The sequence below is a fragment of the Zootoca vivipara genome, chromosome 2 (genome assembly GCF_965207765.1).
Source record: "Zootoca vivipara chromosome 2, rZooViv2.hap1.1, whole genome shotgun sequence".
NCBI classification, from domain to species: Eukaryota; Metazoa; Chordata; class Lepidosauria; order Squamata; family Lacertidae; genus Zootoca; species Zootoca vivipara.
The window spans coordinates 63,129,802-63,149,799 of NC_142584.1; the positions used below are offsets into that span (position 1 = coordinate 63,129,802).

Consider the following 19,998-nt stretch of genomic DNA (forward strand, 5'->3'; position numbering starts at 1 on the left):
CCTGTTTTAAAACAAATCTCCAAAGGACATAACATATAAAATAAGGTATAATGAATGCAGCAATCATTTAATAAAATTTATTCCACATGCATTCTGATTGAAAGGCAGGAGATTTCACTTACCGCAAAAAAACATTATGTCAAATGAGCATCCTAACAGAGTCCAGCAAAAGGAAATGAAACAAAAAGGTCATAAAACAAGCACGGCTCAAGGAAATATTGAAACAAAGAGCATGTCTCTGAATGTTTCCTGGATTGATTTATGTCTTTCCGTTTTTATGAGCATACAAACATGCTTAAAATGGAGTGGCTGTTCACTCACATTGCCGAACAGTCCTTTGAGCAGGGCATTAGGTAAATCTATGCTAAATGAGGAAATAACTGCAGGAATATGAATGTAATTGATGGGATTTGACTATCCCAGATGGGAGCCTATTTGCTCAGGCCATGTTTTACAACAGCTCAGTTCCCATTTAGCCAACTTGAACATTTTCTAAAGTGCTGAAAAGATGGAAGGTACCATTTGATCATCCCCTTTGCTCATCACACTAGCGGAAAATAGAAGAGCTAGTCGAAGCTTTGCATGGCTAAAAATACTGGAGTCACATGGACTTAGCCTTAGGTTGCTAAATCCACATACCTGGAACAATATCCCACATACATTTGTGAAGCTTATTCTGAAGTAAAGACTGGGAAAGCAGAGACTCTTCTTGGGAGTTTTAGATCCCATGTTTGGTTAGGAGAGAGAGGACAAGATACAAATACTTGCCCTTGACCGAACTTCCCTTAATCGCATCATTCCCCCCCCCCCCAGTTGCCATATTGAGCTGGGGCTATGTCCTCTTTTGAGCATTAGCCCCAGCAGTACTGCAGCAAATCAAGGCTTCAGTAGCACCCCAAGCAGTTAATGTTGACAAAAATGGGTAAGGGATTCAGGTACTTATTCATGTTGTTGTTGTTGTTGTTGTTGTTGTTGTTCACAGAATCATAGAGTTGGAAGAGACCACAAGGGCCATCCAGTCCAACCCCCTGCCAAGCAGGAAACACCATCAAAGCATTCCTGACATATGCCTGTCAAGCCTCTGCTTAAAGACCTCCAAGGAAGGAGACTCCACCACACTCCTTGGTAGCAAATTCCACTGCTGAACAGCTCTTACTGTCAGGAAGTTCTTCCTAATGTTTAGGTGGAATCTTCTTTCTTGAAGTTTGAATCCATTGCTCCGTGTCTGCTTCTCTGGAGCAGCAGAAAACAATCTTTCTCCCTCCTCCATATGACATCCTTTCATATATTTGAACATGGCTATCATATCACCCCTTAACCTTCTCTTCTCCAGGCTAAACATACCCAGCTCCCTAAGCTGTTCCTCATAAGGCATCGTTTCCAGGCCTTTGACCATTTTGGTTGCCCTCTTCTGGACACGTTCCAGCTTGTCAGTATCCTTCTTGAACTGTGGTGCCCAGAACTGGACACAGTACTCCAGGTGAGGTCTGACCAGAGCAGAATACAGTGGTACTATTACTTCCCTTGATCTAGATGCTATACTCCTATTGATGCAGCCCAGAATTGCATTGGCTTTTTTAGCTGCTGCATCACACTGCTGACTCATGTCAAGTTTGTGGTCTACCAAGACTCCTAGATCCTTTTCACATGTACTGCTCTCAAGCCAGGTGTCACCCATCCTGTATTTGTGCCTTTCATTTTTTTGCCCAAGTGTAGTACCTTACATTTCTCCTTGTTAAAATTCATCTTGTTTGCTTTGGCCCAGTTGTCTAATCTGTTGTTGTTGTTGTTGTTGTTGTTGTTGTTGTTGTTGTTGTTGTTGTTGTTGTTGTTGTTGTTATATAAGCCGTGTCTCTTTAAAAAGCTGTGAGTTGGCCCCTTAGAGCCAGTGTGGTATAGTGGTTAGGAGCAGTGGACTCTCAATCTGGTGAACCGGGTTCGTGTCCCCGCTCCTCCACATGCAGCTGCTGGGTGACCTTGGGCTAGTCACACTCTCAGCCTCACTCACCTCACAGAGTGTTTGTTGCGGGGGAGGAAGGGAAAGGAAAATGAGATTGTTAGCCGCTTTGAGACTCCTTAAGGGGAGTGAAAGGTGGGATATCAAATCCAAACTCCTCCCCCTCCTCCTTTGGAATGGAATCATAATTATATTCCTCATTCCAGGAGAAGCCAGCAAGGTGCAAGTGGCAACATGTATTTTGCTTCCTGGCCCTAGCATTACTGTGGCTTGCTGGGAAGGGTGAAGTGGTAAGGAGGTCAGGGCTGTCCAGATGCACCAGTGGAGGAAATCCAGCCTTTCCATTTGTGTGTCTGATGAATGCTAACCTCCCCGCCATCTCACCCTCTCCCTTTTCCTTCACTCCCTTTTGCCACCCTAGCCTCAAGAACCCCTGAAACCAATAATATGATGCCCATGACTGGCTTCGCTCTAATCTAGCATAGTGATATTTGTAGAATGAAGACGAGAATGTCATTTGAACTATACCTCAGAGGGGATGCTTTCTATGTGTATATGTGTGTGCTTTTTTAAAAAAAAATTGGAGTCTTTCAGTGGTCTTGAAAGCATTACCATCTTATTTCATTCTTCTAGTCATTATTGTTCAAAGTTTTATTGTTAGTTCCCCAAAGAGTGAAAGATACCGTGAACAATTTGCCAGCTATTATTTCTCTCTGCGCTGTAGGGATTTCTAAAAGCACACTGTGGAAGCAGAGTAATTACAAAGACTACCAAAGGATAGGAGGATTGAAGCTGCCAGTCAGGCTGTCTTCTCACTTAGAACTAGTGAATTGGTTTCATGGTACTGCTGGAAGATCTCCCGTCTATTAATCAGAAAACCTACAGTAGGCATCCAAGATAATCTAGGAATATTCCATCTCATATACTGCAAGCACCCAGGCAGCCTTGGTGAATGGAAATAGCTTACTGTTTTTCTTGCTTTGAATCATGGTTAGGGGGAAATGATTGTGTGGACTTTAAAATGGGATCTGTGGTCACTGTGAACATTAAAAATTATACAAATATATTAATAGCCCATCAGAACTTGTATTTCACCAATAACCTACTACAATATACATCTCCAATGCTTTCACAGGTGCATCATGTAAACAACAACAACAACAACAATGCATAGCTAATGGAACTTTCACTTTTGCAGTTGTGTATGAAATTGCACAGAGAGGTTGCTTGCTTTCAGTTGCTTCTAATTGTTTTGTGATGGTTGTTTGTCCTGTTACTTGTATTGCGTTGTGTTTTTGTAGCATGTTTTCATTCATGCCTGTTGTATCCGTAAGGATGAAGGGTGACCCAGAAGAGTTTTAAATATATAATAAATGCATGCCTGTGCAGTTATTGGTCAATTGTTACGAACAGTTCAGCATATTTCTGATCCATGTCTGCGAGGCACTGCTGAACATTGTCCCAGTGTCCTACTGCAAGGTCTAATGATAGACAAAAGGAGAGGTAGGGGGTTGGGGAGAACAGACCACCACAGTAATCTGCTATAGGATGGGGGTTCCTGCCTCAGTCCAGAACAATCTACACCCTTCCTAGGGAATTAGCAAAATAGTAGGCAGTCACTGGTAGCCCTTCCCCAACCCTAGCACCTGAAACTTACCTGGTGTCAGGGCAGGAGTCAAGCGCAGGTCAGCAATTAAGGCAGCAACTCTCTGCTGCCAGTGAAGTTAACTCTTTATTCAAGGAAACAAATATACAACCTTGTGGCCTAAGCAACCCTTCCCAATAGGCCTTGCCCTATGTAGCAGCTTCCAGCACTGAAGGTCCCCGCCTTCCACCCCTCTCCAGGATGTTTCCCCAAGCAGTCTCATTCATCTGAATTTTTCAACAAATGTGAGATGAAAAAGTCCTATTTAGATAAATATGTTGCCATAAAATATGTATTTAAACTAATAATTTAGATGTTAATTGGAGTTGAATTCCAACATTAAAGCATGCAGCACAGGGCTGCAGATTTTCATCAGTATCCAAATGCATACAAAATACCAAGAAACCCATTTGGGGACTATTAATTTTTGCAACGTATATGCAGATTGTGGATCCATATGCACCAGCTGCAATGTGTATCGGGGCAGGGAGAATCTCCCTCTGTACTTTGTTCTCCCTCAATGGATTGTGTGATGGGAGTTTTCTGATTCTTAATGTGATGGTATTTCCCTCTTAACTGTGCACCTGCTCCACTTTACAAGCAATTTCCATTGAGACAATATTCAGTCTTTTAATGGCAATTTTCAAGCAGATTGCAAAATTTCTTTGTTGAAGTGCAGCTTTAGCCCCATATTGCAGGCCAAGAAACAAATGAACACAAACTCTGCTATCCAACGCATCTGTTTAGAAAGCTATCCAAACAGTGTTGCCCTATTTGAACCTTCATTTGAAAGCTGTATTCATTCTAATTGTAAATGTTGCTATTTTGAAGTTGCTAGCCAGTTGGTGTTATATTATGTTTTGATCTTTTATCCTGTTCTTCTAACAAGTGCCAGGTTGTCTGTTTCGCAAACCCATTACCAGTTGCCATACAGAGAACTATTCATTAGTGTTAGCGCATGCTTCCATATGGCACACATTAATCATTATTTAGCTGTGTAAACAAGATCTTGCATTGTTATTGATACAGTTTCACTGATTACTGTGATTTGAAGGGTTTCATTTTAGTAAGTCAAACCAGCGCATGTGATATTAGAAGTAAGGAGCAAGAAACTCTGTTTTGTATCTCCTAATTAGAGTCTAACAGGGGCTTTTATTTTCTCCCTCAATATTGGATGCTTTCTCTACTGAAGAACACAAGACAGCGTTTCATCATACTAACACACTGTTCTTCATGTGGAAATATAGCTATCACATTTGGGGGGGTTACTGTTAAAAGACCTTTTCCTTTTAAAAACTGAGAACTATGGGAAACGGAAATTTCTAAAAGCACATGGTGAGACTCCCCCCCCTTTAAAAGGAGGGAAATTATTAAAATCCAAAGCAATGGGAGTTGTGGCCATACATTTTATATGAAGCCCTCTATCAAAAAAGCCTTGCTTGGGTCTCTGATTCATCTGTGTTCACATGTTTTACACTAGTGTTGCAAGGCAGCATTTTGGGACATTTTAAAGGATTCTAGGTCTTAATTATGTGTCCAATTTCCTGTTTCATTTTGTCTTCCCACCCAGCCTATTAAAAGCAGTGAGAGATATTGCAGGCAGGGAAGCTGAATAGCAGAAAAACAAAACTGATCTAGACAAGACATTTCTAGGCTCATTTTGACAAAGTAAGGTACTCTTGTCCTCTGACGAAGGGAGAAGGGGACGTCAGAGGACAAGATGGTTGGACAGTGTTCTCGAGGCTACGAACATGAGTTTTACCAAACTGCGGGAGGCAGTGCAAGACAGGAGTGCCTGGCGTGCTGTGGTCCATGGGGTCACGAAGAGTCGGACACGACTAAACGACTAAACAACAACAAGGTACTCTTACTGTTACAGTACATGAAAAAAAAAACCTCTCACTGTTAGGAAAGTAATATGCTGCCCAGGGTGCTTTTACACTCTGCTGCAAGAGGGAAAGGGATTCTGCTGGCTTGCAGTAAACACAGTTGCACATCTTTTGTTGCAAGTCTAAGTTTGTAAGAGTAGGCAGGCATACAGATAGCAGTGATCAATGGCTGACATGCAGCTGTGCAAAAATCTTCATACTCTGTCCTTATACATGCTGCTGCCTCCACCCTCATGCTGCAGTTTCTATTTCCAGAGACTACTGTGAGTGCATTTCAAAGTAAGTAATAATTGGCACAGCAGGAAGCTTGGAATTCTGAGTGGTCCACAGAGCAATGAGGAAGAGTGGGATGATTTACAGTTGAGAGGGCCCCTGCTAACCTAGAGCTGTCCTGCAATGCTTGGCCTGCTGAAGTCTAGGAGATTGTTGCAGGCTTGGTGATTGCCACTCAGGATAATTAACTTGAAATGGCAGTGTGCTGTAAATGCACCCGAAGCAGCCTATTACTGTGAGCTTTAAAACTGATTGAAATCTAAAATAAAAGAACAATATGCAAAACACCGTGAATTGATCCTTCCTCACATTGTTAAATGTTCATGCTCACTGAGGTTGGTAGTCAGGGCCCCGTACATAAAATAGTGACACACATATCTTTTGTTTTAATGGTCTTATCTTAATGCATAACATAAAATATTAAGCCATATCTATATATAGCTAATGACTACCTGAGTCATCATTTCTGTAAGCTGGAGTTGAGCAACAGAACTTTCAATAAATAAATAAATAAATAAATAAATAAATAAATAAATAAATACTATTTACTCACCAAAAAACCTACTTTATGCTGCAAGTGAGTAAATGCAGATAGCAGAAGCATAATACGGTAATACTAAATTTGAACAAATGAGCAATACTGATGTGTGATGAGCAATAATATATGTTGTGTGCATGGGGGGTCCTAGAGGTGCATGAATGGCCTTAGCTTAGTGCTAGAGTTTTGCATGCAGAAGGTCCCTGGCTCAGCCCACATCCTCTCCAGTTTATAAACACCAGGAGGACTGGGGATAGACGAATTGTTTGACTCAGTCTAGGGCTGTTTTGTATGCTGTGTTGTTCCTGATTTTGGCAGCCCAATACATTTTGATGCTGAGAGGAAGGAAGGCATCCTCAGCCAGACTCACAAGTGAATCCTCAGTACTAGTGGTGGGACAGCACCCTCCACAGTGCTTGAGAGCAGCAGGCTAATTTAGGGGTGGAGGTCAGGCCACATTCTATATAGCTCTGTTCCCCAACACCTTGTCACCACTTGCTCAATGCTCTGCCTAGTCCCTGCTTGCTGCCTGCTCAAATGAAGGCTACAGTAAAGCAGCAGAAAGCATGCAGCCCTGAGCACATCAAGTGACTACGCATGCGCAGGCCTGCTGGAGTGTGTGTCCTGGCCTGGCTGCCTTTCTGCCTCTTCACTCAGCCAGTGGTTTCAGTGGTGCCATCTGTTGGGAGAAGCTAACTAGACAAGACAATAAACCAGCTCAGGCTAGCTATAGTGCCATCTCAAAAGGATGAAAGTGGTCAGGAGAGGGAGGGGGAAAATTTCAAGGTGAGCTGCTGTGCCCTCACCCAGCATCTCCTGTCCAAGAAGTCATGACCTTCTTGACTCTCATCTCATGAGAACAGAGAGGAAGGGGGTGGAGGAAAGAAGCATTGTGTCCAATGCTTATTTCCTCCACCCCCTTCTGTGGGAATGTTCAGGAATGTGGATGAGGAGATATTGTTTAATATATCCTATCCCCGCTTGCGCTAGCAAGCACAAAACTTTAGCAGAGTAAAACATTCCCCTTTTGCAAAATACACAGCAGAAGAACGTTTGCGCAGGCTTGATTTAAGCCACTAAAATAAAGTGTATTTTCCTGGTATTTCCCCTTTTTCCCTCTTAAAAGAAAAGACACAACACAATGCTCTTAAAAGTATAAAAGATGTTTACTTACAAGCATCTCGAGGTACAGCACACTCAAGAGGTAGACTTGCTTAGTTAAAAGGTAATATATACATTGTGAAGTTCACTTATAAGAAGTGAGACTCCATCTCAACTCTCTCTCTAGGCTGGAGGCCTTGAGGGAGAGACTCACTAAGATGTGTGTAGTCCAAGAGGTCTGGTCCAAGAGAGGGAAAATGGCTGTTTCCTTCAGGATTTATCTGCCACTTCCTCAACTCATTTGCATGTGAAGGAAGAGGAAACTACGCTTAGTCATATCCTCCTCCTCAGTCCTCCAAGTGGACTATCTAGGGATTGTTGTGACTTGACTGCACTTAACCCTTTGCATCCCACAAACCCCTTCTCAGGCAATTCACAACATACACAAAAACATACATAAATAACTTTAATCAACCACCCAAGAGTCCCAGCTTGCCACGAAGATCCTGGAACTTCTCTCTTGGCAGGGGCTTTGTTAGGACATCTGCAGTCATCTGGTCAGTGTTGCAGTAACACATTTCAACAAGTCCATCCTCGATCACCTGGCGTATGTAGTGGTACCTGACCCCAATGTGTTTGGTGCGTGCAAGGAACTTTTCACTTTGTGTCAGCTTCATACTGCTCTGATTGTCCTCCATCAAGCTGACAGGTCCCGTTCTTGGCACGCCAAAGTCCTTCAGGAGCTGATCCAGCCAGGGGATCTCTCTGCAAGCTTCCGAAGCCGCAATGTACTCAGATTCTGTGGACGATAAAGCTACACATTTCTGTTTATAGCTGCCCCATGCAATAGCTCCGTCCCCATACATAAAAACATAGCCACTTGTGGATTTATAATCCTTATTGTCCCCAGCCCAATCCGCATCAGTGTACCCAAGCAGTTTAGGGTCTCTGACAGCTGGCAGTTTTAATTTACAGTCCATGGTTCCCTTTAGATAACGAACAACCCTCTTAACTCCAGCCCAATCATGCTCAGTGGGACAACTTACTTTCCTACTTAGGATCCCCACTGCACTTGCCAGGTCAGGTCTGCATGTGGTAACCAAATACAAAAGTTTGCCGACCGCTGACCTGTATTGCGTGTTGTTTGGCAGCAACTTCGAACCTTGTTGATTCTTCAAGAAGTCTGTGGCCATCGGTGTCGCAACTGGGTGTGCGTCCTGCATCTGCATGCTTTCAATCAGTTCAGTTATCTTTTGCCTTTGGCTGAGTAAGAACGATCCATCCTCTTCTCTCTCAACTTGAATTCCCAAGTAGTATTTCACTTTTCCAAGTTCCTTGACCTCTACTTCCCTGTTGAGGTGTTTGACTATGTCTTTATAGTCTTTCTCATTTGACGTAGAAATTAAAAGGTCGTCAACAAAGGCTAAAATGTACGAAAACTGTCCATTCCTTTGTTTGGTGTACAAGCACTTATCAGCAGTCCCTTGCTTGTACCCAAGCTGCACCAGCATCTCATGGAGTTTCTGGTTCCAAGCCCTCGCTGCTTGCTTCAAACCATAAAGTCCTTTCTGCAGCTTGCACACTAGATGTGCCTCATTTGGTTTAATGAAACCTTTGGGCTGCTTCATATAAATCTGCTCAGAAATTTCGCCGTGAAGAAAGGCTGTCGCAATGTCAATATGGTAAACTGACATTTGCTTAGATGCTGCAATACTTAAAAGTAGTCTGACACTGCTGTATCGAACTGTCGGTGCAAACACTTGATCGTAATCCTCTCCATACTTCTGGGAAAAACCTTGTGCCACAAGCCTAGCTTTGTAGCGTTGCACCTCCCCTTCTGAACCCTTTTTAACCTTGAACACCCATTTACTTCCAATTGCTTCCTTACCAGGAGGTAGTTCTGTGAGTGTCCAGGTCCTGTTCCGATGAAGTGCATCTATCTCCTCCTGAGCAGCTTTCCTCCAGAGACTGGCTTCATCTGGTGGCATCCTCTCTATCTCTTCCCATTTGGAAGGTTCCTGTGGAGACGCCGACCTTGTAAGGTAGGACAGCCGTAATGGTGGAACACCTCTGTTGGTTCTGGATGAGCGTCTGACCTCTGGTCTTTCGACCGCATCAGCTTCCTCATCCTCCTCCAGCAGTGGCATATCCCCATACAGCTGCTCGTCATCATCTTCGTCTCTGGTGCTGCCAGGGGCCTGGACCTCCACGTCTTCTCGGGTGTCACCTATAGGGGGTGCTACGACACTAGAAGTTGGATTAGTACTTTGTATTGGTTCAAAAGGAAAAATCACAAATTCCTCATCCTGTGGCTCCTTGGAACAATCAATGGCAGTGTCCTTTGTATCAACTTTGCCTTGCTCATCGAAGTAAATTACATGCTGCGAACTTGTCTTGCCAGTTTGCGGATCCAAGACTCTATATCCTTTTCCTCCAGAAGCGTACCCAACTAGGATCCCTGCCTTCGCTCTGGAATCAAGTTTGTGTCTGTGCTCCTTGGGCACATGATAGTAGCACAAACTTCCAAATACACGTATATGTGACAAATTTGGGGCTTTTCCATGCCAAAGTTCAAATGGTGTGCGCTCTGCGCCTTTTGTGGGCAGTCTGTTCTGAAGATAGACTGAGCAACGAGCCGCTTCACCCCACAGCCTGTGTGACAAGTTAGCTTCCTTTAGCATGCACCTTGTCATTTCCAAAATGGATCTAAATTTCCTCTCTGCAATTGAGTTTTGTTGGGGTGTGTAGGCAACTGTGGTCACGTGTGATATGCCTTCTCTAGCCATGACGGCCTGCATCTCATGTGAACAAAATTCCCCACCATTATCGGACATTAAAATGGAAGGGGCTCGCTGGAACTTGTTCTTGACCATGTTAAGATAGTCCCTGAACAATTCCACTGTCTCACTCTTCTCCTTGATAAAGTAGGCTACGCAGAATCTCGAGAAATCGTCCAAAAATATCAAAATATATTTATTACCTCCTAGAGAAGACACATTCATTGGTCCACATAGATCTGTATGGACAATGTCCAATACTTTAGTGCTTCTCTTCTCTGCACAACGTGGGAAAGAAGGTTTAGTTGCTTTCTCACTAACACAAGTTATACATTTTGATGTTGGTGTATTTGTGTTGCTTTGCTTTACCTGCAGACCTCTCACAAGATCACCTTTCTGTAGTTCCAGAATAACGTTGGTGTCTCTGTGTCCAAGTCTCTTGTGCCAGAGTTCCAGACTTCCTTCGTCCTTTTGACTTGGTTGCGCCACCTTTGCAGACTGGTTCTGCTGGTTCTCTGAAACATTAAGCTCATATACACCATCCTTTAGTGTGCCTTGAACATAAACTTCATCATGCTTAGTCACAATACATTGTCCTTTTTCAAATGTAATTTTAAAACCTTTCCTGTCCAAACTGGACACGCTGAGTAAGTTGCAATTAAGCTTTGGTGCAAACTTAACTTCAGTTATCTTAGTATTAATTGTTTCATGATCTACGTTGAATTTCAAATTCACAGTTCCTGAACCAATTGCCTTTACAATGTTGCCATCAGCAATCTCAATTTCAGAGGTTTCATCCCCATTAATCTCATTAAAATACTCCTTTTCATAACAGAAATGAGAACTCGCTCCACTGTCAAGAATCCACTTATTGCGCTTATTTTCACAATCCTGGACAGCTAAACTCCTCTCCTGCATCAACATGGTTTGCTCATGACTCCCCTTCTTAACACCTTGTGGTTTTGAGGGGTGGGATTCAACTTTATCCCCATTTTGACTCTTGCAGTTCCTTGCTATGTGGTTTTTCCCATTGCATTTAAAACAAATTATTTCTCTAGATGTCTGTCTGGACTTTCCAAAATGCTTGGATGCATAGCTGCTATCCTTCCTCCTTGGATTCCTTTCTTGAGAATCAAGGCTATCTCTGCATTCCTCTCTTAAATGGTTGATAAGCTCATTAAAAGTTAAATCCTTTGTGTGATCCATTATACTTTTAAATGGAGCAAACGTAGGTCCCAATGATGCAAGCATAAACGTTACTTTAGTCACATCATCAAAGGCTCTGGGAGTAAGGGCAATTCTTTGAACAATCTCAGAAAAATTCTTAAAATGCTCTGTAAACTCTTCTCTAGAATTCATCTTCAACTTGAGTAACTTATCCAACAAGTATCTATAGGAACTCTCTGTAGATTGTGCATAAATGCGTTCAATGTCCTCTAGGATCTTAGATGCATCATCTTCAAAATTTATCATTGATAGATGCTCATTCCTCAAACTGCTCAAAATTATGTGCTTGGCTTCATCATTTTTAATACTCCAAGCTTCTATCTTAGCTAAAGCTTCTGCATCGGTTCCTGTAGGCTTTTCTTCCTTAATGGCCTGCAGAACACGCCTAGCAGCAAGATAAACTAAAACGCGCTGCTTCCACTGCACAAAATTATTGTCATCCAGCAGCATAAAACTTGGTCTTGCCTCACTATCAAAACTGGAGCTTGCCATCTTAAAACCTCAAAAATTTCCAAAATTCAAAAATCTTTCAAAAATCAAATTCAAAATCTCAAAAATATCTTCACTACCTCTGAGCTTTCTCAGTGCTGTAAACTCTGAGGGAGGGGAGGGGTAGTTAATCCCCCAAGCACACTGCAGAACAAAGAGACCATGTGCTCAACCAGGAAATCCTAACTGGAAAAATCCTACAGAGTTCAAAATCACAATCCAAATCAATCCTTCAAAAATACACAAAATACGCAACTCTGGGCCGCAATAACCCTATGTGGGAATGTTCAGGAATGTGGATGAGGAGATATTGTTTAATATATCCTATCCCCGCTTGCGCTAGCAAGCACAAAACTTTAGCAGAGTAAAACATTCCCCTTTTGCAAAATACACAGCAGAAGAACGTTTGCGCAGGCTTGATTTAAGCCACTAAAATAAAGTGTATTTTCCTGGTATTTCCCCTTTTTCCCTCTTAAAAGAAAAGACACAACACAATGCTCTTAAAAGTATAAAAGATGTTTACTTACAAGCATCTCGAGGTACAGCACACTCAAGAGGTAGACTTGCTTAGTTAAAAGGTAATATATACATTGTGAAGTTCACTTATAAGAAGTGAGACTCCATCTCAACTCTCTCTCTAGGCTGGAGGCCTTGAGGGAGAGACTCACTAAGATGTGTGTAGTCCAAGAGGTCTGGTCCAAGAGAGGGAAAATGGCTGTTTCCTTCAGGATTTATCTGCCACTTCCTCAACTCATTTGCATGTGAAGGAAGAGGAAACTACGCTTAGTCATATCCTCCTCCTCAGTCCTCCAAGTGGACTATCTAGGGATTGTTGTGACTTGACTGCACTTAACCCTTTGCATCCCACACCTTCCTCTCTGTTCTCATGAGATGAGAGGGCAGGAATAGGGATCCCGGTGCCCTCTCAATGCTTTCATACTCCCAACAGCTCCTGCATGGCCACCTGCTGTGGATAATGGCAGCTGTAGTGCAATAATATCTAGAAGAGACCAGCTCCCCAGTTTAGGAGCTCTTCTAAGTACAATTTCTGAAGAGGGCGAGACTAAAGATGAATAGAGAAGCCATGAGCTGACAGGGTTGGAACAACAGAACCAAGTGATTGCAAATGATTCTTATATACCTTGTACTAGTGTGTTCTAAGCACAAAGAACATAGCAAAAAATCAAATGATCACCCAGTTGCAAGGAAAGGGAAGACCCCTCCCATGCCTCCTTCGTGAGCTGGGGGTGTTTGGGAGTTATTATGAAATTTGAAAGAATGCTGAGTTTTTGATCTTGTCAAGACTGAAAGTACTTTATAAATGTCAGAGTTGGGTGGTGAAAATCTGGGACACCGCTTTGCTGCCTAGCTTGCGAGATACCAGTTAATGAGGCCACAGGAGAACAGACTGCTGAGCAGTGTGGTGCAGTGGGCTTGACTCAGATAAGTGCACACTTTGCAGCTCCTTTCATAGACCGATGAAACTTCCCCACAAAACTGCAAACAAGCCACCAGCCATAATCACTCTGTTCTGCTTCCATTTTTAGTAATATTTTTTTTGTATTGTTTACTATCCATGGCTGCTAGCTTGGAGGCACAGTTTTAAATGAAAGCTTCAAAGGGGATTCAATTGCAGAGGCTAAATCTGAGTATATATATGGGAACCAACACTGCTACTTCAGTCGCTTGGCACTGCTATAAATGAACATCTTTAGGACTGACAGGGGGTGGGATATTTGTTTTAAAATCCATTCCTGACAGCATAATGTGTGTTAAAATCATTTTCTCAAAGCATGTTTACACAGAGGAGTACTGAGGAGCTCTCACAGGTTGGTTTCTAAGACTGCAATTGTAAACCAGCGACTCATCTACAGATTATTTACAGAGCTAGCAGTCAAATGACAAATTCAATGGGGTCTGTGAGAGAACCTCAGTGCTGGATTATCATGGATCTACAAACTGCAGCTAGCATTAGTAGCCAGCAACTATTTCTACTAGCCCCCCCCCCTCAAAAGCCTCTTGAGCATAAGCATAGTGCTTTTCTCTTTCTACTGAGTAAGTGTATCCCATGATGCCACAATGAAAGAGAAGAGGTTATGTGACAGATAGCATGGCTTCCACACAGGTCCAAGTCCCTATAGTTAAATTCAAAAAAATTAATACTGCCTTCAATTTTCTTGCTAGTTATATGGTCTAACTAAAAGCATAGTCTTCCCTCCCACCCTCAATCTATATCTATATCTCTACTCCTGTTTTTTTCCAAACTCCTGGACAGAAGGTTTTTCTTCCTATTATTCAAATTCTCTAGCCCATCATCTGGTTGGTTTCTTTTACTCACCGATGTACAGCAAACACTTCATTTGTTCCTGGGCATGGCCTACATGAATCAGTACTAGTACAAATTGCCAGCAAACACGATTGTTCCGCAGAAATTCATTCCACATTTTCCTTCTTTTCTTGAAGCAAATCTCTCTCGCTCTCCCCCAAAACCCAACCCCTGGCAGGTTAGGAAGGCCTACCTGAATCAGTTGCTGTTAACATTTTTCTTCCCCACAGCAGCTTTGACATATAGGTGGGACTGCCCAGACTGTTCAAAGGAGATTGCTGTAAAAATGCTGATCAGCCGATTGGTGGTTACAACAACCTCCTCTGAAAATGTGCTTTCAGTATCAACCAGCTGATTGGCCCTGGGAGCCTGCCTTCAAATAATGTAATCACTGATCAGCTGTGATAGGGATCCTGTTTGAAGTTTCTTCAGATAGCATTTCCTCTCTCTGTAAAAAAATAAAAAATAAAAAATCCAGTTTTAAATATAGCATTTTCTGTCTTTCCAGAGAAAATGGCTTGAATTAAGATCACTGGAACAATAGCCTTAAATTTAAGCTGCTTCCTCCAGCCTTCTTGATCATTGGGCCTGTGTGTTGAAGCCCCGGCAATCAGCTGATGATCGAGCCTTCAAAGCGTCTTGCAAAGCACTCTTTAGCCCAGCCATATATGTTGACCAAAATGACCAGAGTTTCCTCACCCCTGCTGGGTAAAGCTTTTGTTTTCTCTTCTGAGACATAAGCTGGAAGAGAAAAGAGTCAGTGGTGGGGGCAGCTTCTTTGAAACCACAAATTCACCCTGCTACAGAAGGCAAAGCCAGGGAAAAAGGTGAGGTTTGAGAAAGAAAGATGGAGAAAAACAGAAAAGGGAATGAATGTTAGGAGGGGGGGGGAATGATCTTCCTTCAATTGTAGAAGCTGGGAGGAGAGAGGAAGGACTGGTGATTCATCACCTGATGCTGGTCTGGTTTTACAGACTCAGTACAGAAGATATTGATGTTTGGTTTTCTTTAAAAGGGCAAAAATACTGCATCCTCTTGTCAGAGACTGTTCTCCAATTCTAATTGCCAAAAATAATTTCCTGGCTGCTGTGGGGACTATTATTGCTGAATACTATAGGTCAGGCTTCCTCAACCTCGACCCTCTGGATGTTTTTGGCCTGCAACTCCCATGATCCCTAGCTAGCAGGACCAGTGTCTGTAGAAATTTTGATGACAAGTTTTCCACATAGGAAGCAAAAGTGCCAGATGCAGGAGAAAGAAGCTTGTCAATGACACCATCATGGTTTCCCTTGATCTTGAAAAAAAGAGGATTTGGCACCATATTAATTCTTCTGCTTGCTCTATTTAATGAAATACTAGATTATCCTTACATGATACCAGTAGGATTTTCTTCTTCTAAGAAGCCTACCCCTAGGGGGGAAAGTTACTTGACAAAGAACATCCATGAATTGGAATTTTCAGACAAGCTGTTAATAATTATACTTTGTTTGTTTGTTTTACCCATATTCCCTTTCTTTCTAAAATGATTTGGTCTGCCTCTTCCATTCATCAGACAATTTCTGAAGTCTCATTAAACTCTATTATCTGTGGTTATTGTTAAAAACATGTAGAGCTGCTAAGTGACCATAATGTATTCTTACTTGCCTTTGAACTGCTTAAATTTCATAAATCATGGAACCATAGAATTGTAGACTTGGAAGGTACTCCGAGGGCCATCTAGTCCAAACCTCTCAATGCAGGATTCTCAACAAGATCTACATGACAGACGGCTATCCAACCTCTGCTTGAAAATTTCTAAGGAAGGAGAGTCCACCACCTCTGTTCCACTGTTGAATAGCTTTTATGGTTAGAAAGTTCTTCCTGGTGTTTAGTTGGAATCTCCTTTCTTGTAACGTAAGCCATTGGTTCAGGTCCTTTCCTTTGGAGCAGGAGAGAATAAGCTTGCTCTGTCCTCCATGTGACAGCACTTTGGATATTTGAAGATGACTATCATATTTCCTCTCAGTCTTCTCACCAGGCCAAACATACCCAAATCCCATAACTCAGGCATCCCCAAACTTCGGCCCTCCAGGTGTTTTGGACTACAATTCCCATCATCCCTGACCACTGGTCCTGTTGGCTAGGGATCATGGGAGTTGTACGCCAAAACATCTGGAGGGCCGCGGTTTGGGGATGCCTGCCGTAACTGTTCTTCACAAGGCTTTTTTTTCCAGCCCTCTCACCATCCTGGCTTCCCTGCTCTGCACACGCTCCAGCCTGCCAATATTCTTTCTTAAACTGTGGTGAGAATCAACATCCCAAGTTGTATAAAAATACCCACAAAACCAAGCAAGGTAGAACATTGTTGTTTGAGGCTAAGTTAGATTGACAAGGAAAGCAAGCACTGGTTTATCAAAACCAACACAATCCAACAAAGCAGTTGAGAAATTATCAGATTTGTAAAGTGAATTAGCTTTTTAAAGGATAAATTTCCACTCTCCCTTCCAGAAATTCAGAGCAATTCACAAGGGAGTTCTCACAGCGCTTTACACATTTCTCTTTTTAAGCATTTTTTCAAAATCAATTTAACACAGCCTAAAAATGCTATTACAGCTAATTTTATCAACTGTCAGTCACTTGTCCAAATGACTGATTTGCTTTGCGATGAAGGTGTTTTGCAAGGGTAATGCCATTCATCTTTTTAGGTGGCCCCATGGATTACAAGCCAAGCTTTGTTAGTCTTCTGTAGGACAACTAAAAAGTTAAAGTTATGCCTGTAGTCTTTAAGTAAGATAAAGGTAAAGGGACCCCTCTCCATGAGGTCTAGTTGTGACCGACTCTGGGGTTGCGTGCTCATCTCGCATTATTGGCCGAGGGAGCCGGCGTACAGCTTCCAGGTCATGTGGCCAGCATGACAAAGCCGCTTCTGGCAAACCAGAGCAGCACACGGAAACGCCGTTTACCTTCCCGCTGTAGCGGTCCCTATTTATCTACTTGCACTTTGACGTGCTTTCGAACTGCTAGGTTGGCAGGAAGTCTTTAAGTAGTGCACTTTTTTAAAAAAAAATCACGTCAACAGATGCAATATTGGGTCTTTTTATCAGGCTATGGTGGAAGATCATACTGCTGCAAACAATGTCCTTCTGTTTGGGCTTCTCAACCTTAACATTTAATGGAAGAAGAAAACAGATTTAACAATACAGTACTATCCTCTATTTTACTCTATACATATTCTCACATTTCATGGTACTGTGTGATCTACATGGTTTGTTTATAGGAGCAGATAATCCAAGATGCAGCTTATTAAAATAACATTTTCCCTTTATGTATATGTTTCTGTAAACCTTTAGAAAATGGCAAACCCCAAAGCTTGAGCTCCCCAGTTGTGGAAAATAGACACTGCAGAATTGACCACCCAATATATTTTGGCCTGCAGAGCTAGTAGAAGCTTATGGACATGTTTAATTGTTGAGAGCTTTGACTTATAACGGTAAACAAGTACTCCTGCCGCTGATGGTGGATATGTCTCAGGTATTATAGGAGGAAATTGTTTTTACTATACATATATATTGGCATTAAATGTCTTCATGCTGTAATTCACATGGCCACAGACAGATGGCACTATGAACCACAGTGTGACTAGAGATGGTGGATGGGCTGTGGAGGGACAGTAAGAACAGGCTACAATATCCCCACCAGCTCTGCTGCTTCCTCTACCTGCCAGCCTTAAGGGTTCCTTCCTCTGGAATTAAGATATCCAGGTCTGCTGGCATTACTACAGTCTGCCTTCCTCCTGGGGATGCTGCCTAGGGATCCATTCCTGCTGCTGCCCGCCCAGGTAAGGCAGAGGCTTGTGGGAGGAAGAGCAGTGCAGGGGAGGAAAAGGTGGCCTGAAGCAGTGGCTGTCTCACATGGGGATCCACCATTGGCACTTGGAATGAAAAGTCGGCCTGGGCAGCATGAGGTAGGAGGCCGACAAGCTTAGGGATCTGCCTCTGCCAGCACCAGCTCAGTTAAGGCAGTGGTTCCCCCAGCAACTTTAAGCAGTAGTGTTCCCCAGAAGTACTGTTTCTTTCATCATTTCTATATCTCATCCTAGTGCCATTCAAGGTTAATGCTACTAGTACTGGTAGAATATATAGGGCTTGCCCCCAGATCGCTCACTCCTCTTACCAACCCACATTCCCCACATTTTCACTCTCTCTTCTCCCATGGCTCACTCTCGCTGACATTTCCCCAATTATGACCCCTTAGACCTTTCCTGTTCCACCTAGAATTATTTGGGGGAAATCATACTATATCCCCAGATTAATTTTCTTTCTTCTTTTGTGTTTATACTCCTAGGTTAGTTTGAAGTTCAGTGTGTTGGTTTTCAGTTGAAGGAAATCAATCACCTTATCCTAGTCTTGTCATGCGTCTCACAGCCAAATAGCATGCAAAACCATTAATTTATCTTTCTTTCGGACAGTAAATTTGATCATTTCATCCTTTGGGGACTTTGATTAGGAGAAGATTCTAGAAATCAAACTACCAAACCACACAACCTATGCAGAAGCAGAGGTGAAAAAGAAAGAAAGGGAAATTGTATATCTGTATATATTTCATTAAATGTTGCATGTTCACTTGTTCTTTCCAGGAAGCCCTGCAAGGATGGGATCTTGTAAGCAAAGAGATCCATGTTGCTGAGAGTGCACTTGGACTTTTCTAAAACGTTTAAAGAACATTAAAAAGAGCCCTCAGACACTTTGTAAAGTTCCAAAAATAAGTACAACCTCCTTCGCCTTTTTTTTAATGGAGTTCTAATTCCCCTTGCTTTCTTTTTGGGGAAGAAATTTTGCGTCACGTCCTCTCTTCTTTGAATGGTCAGAACAAAGATGACTCAAAGGTCTAGCATGGCTCTGATCCCATCTCTGTCAGCACAGGGGGGCTGACCATAAATACATCACCCACCATCACAATAATAAGCAACAATTAAAATACCAGTTAAATATCAACATCATATCCAAATGGCAAATATTTTCATTTTCATTATTATCATCATTATTGTTGTTGTTATATAAGTAAAACTTTACAAAAAATATAAGGCAATCATCTGCAAAAATGAAATCCTTTCAAGTCTCATATTTTCATAGTTCATTTTCCAGTAGTTGACAAAGCACATCTGCCTCTCGGCAAACTTCACCTTCTAAGATAACCCATTTATCCCATATATCAGTTGCTTTATTTATTTCTGCTAACTCTAAATACATCAGTAACCATTCTCATATAGGTGGAGTTCTTGAAGCTGTTCCCGAGGTGTGGCCACTATCACATGTTGACAGCTTCTAAGAGCCGCAGGTGAGAGCTGAGAGTAGGATGAGGGCCTAAGGTGGACAAGCTGCCCCAGAATGAGCACAACATGTCCCTGACCAGAAGTATTAACCCTCTCCTAACACCCATACACCCCAGCTCTGAGGTACTGCATCACAATTAAGATAATTTTCTTTACAAACAAAGACACAACTTCTAGTCATTATTTTTTATTTTTTAAAAACCCATCCTTTACCCTAGCATCCTAGGGTGGGTTGCAACCTGAAAGCTTTTTTTTTTTGGACTGATGAGGGAAGATATCAGAGGCAATTTCTTTCCTCCCAGACAGAGGGATGTTGAGGTCATGATCCCTTATGTGGTCACCCTGGACTAAGGCACCCTAAGGTGAATCGGACTTACCTTTGAAATAAACACAGGCTCAGGCTTCACGGGCTCTTCTCACCTGTTCCCCGCTTCTGGCTCTGTGGTATGTGCTTCTCTTGGTGGG

The 19,998-nt window shown here is 42.4% G+C and overlaps 1 protein-coding gene across 1 annotated transcript in view; it reads left to right on the plus strand.

Moving 5' to 3' along the window:
• Window positions 1–19,998, plus strand: part of SGCD (sarcoglycan delta) — a 268,299-nt gene that overhangs the window by 25,173 nt on the left and 223,128 nt on the right. The gene's annotated exons all lie outside the window — the stretch shown is intronic.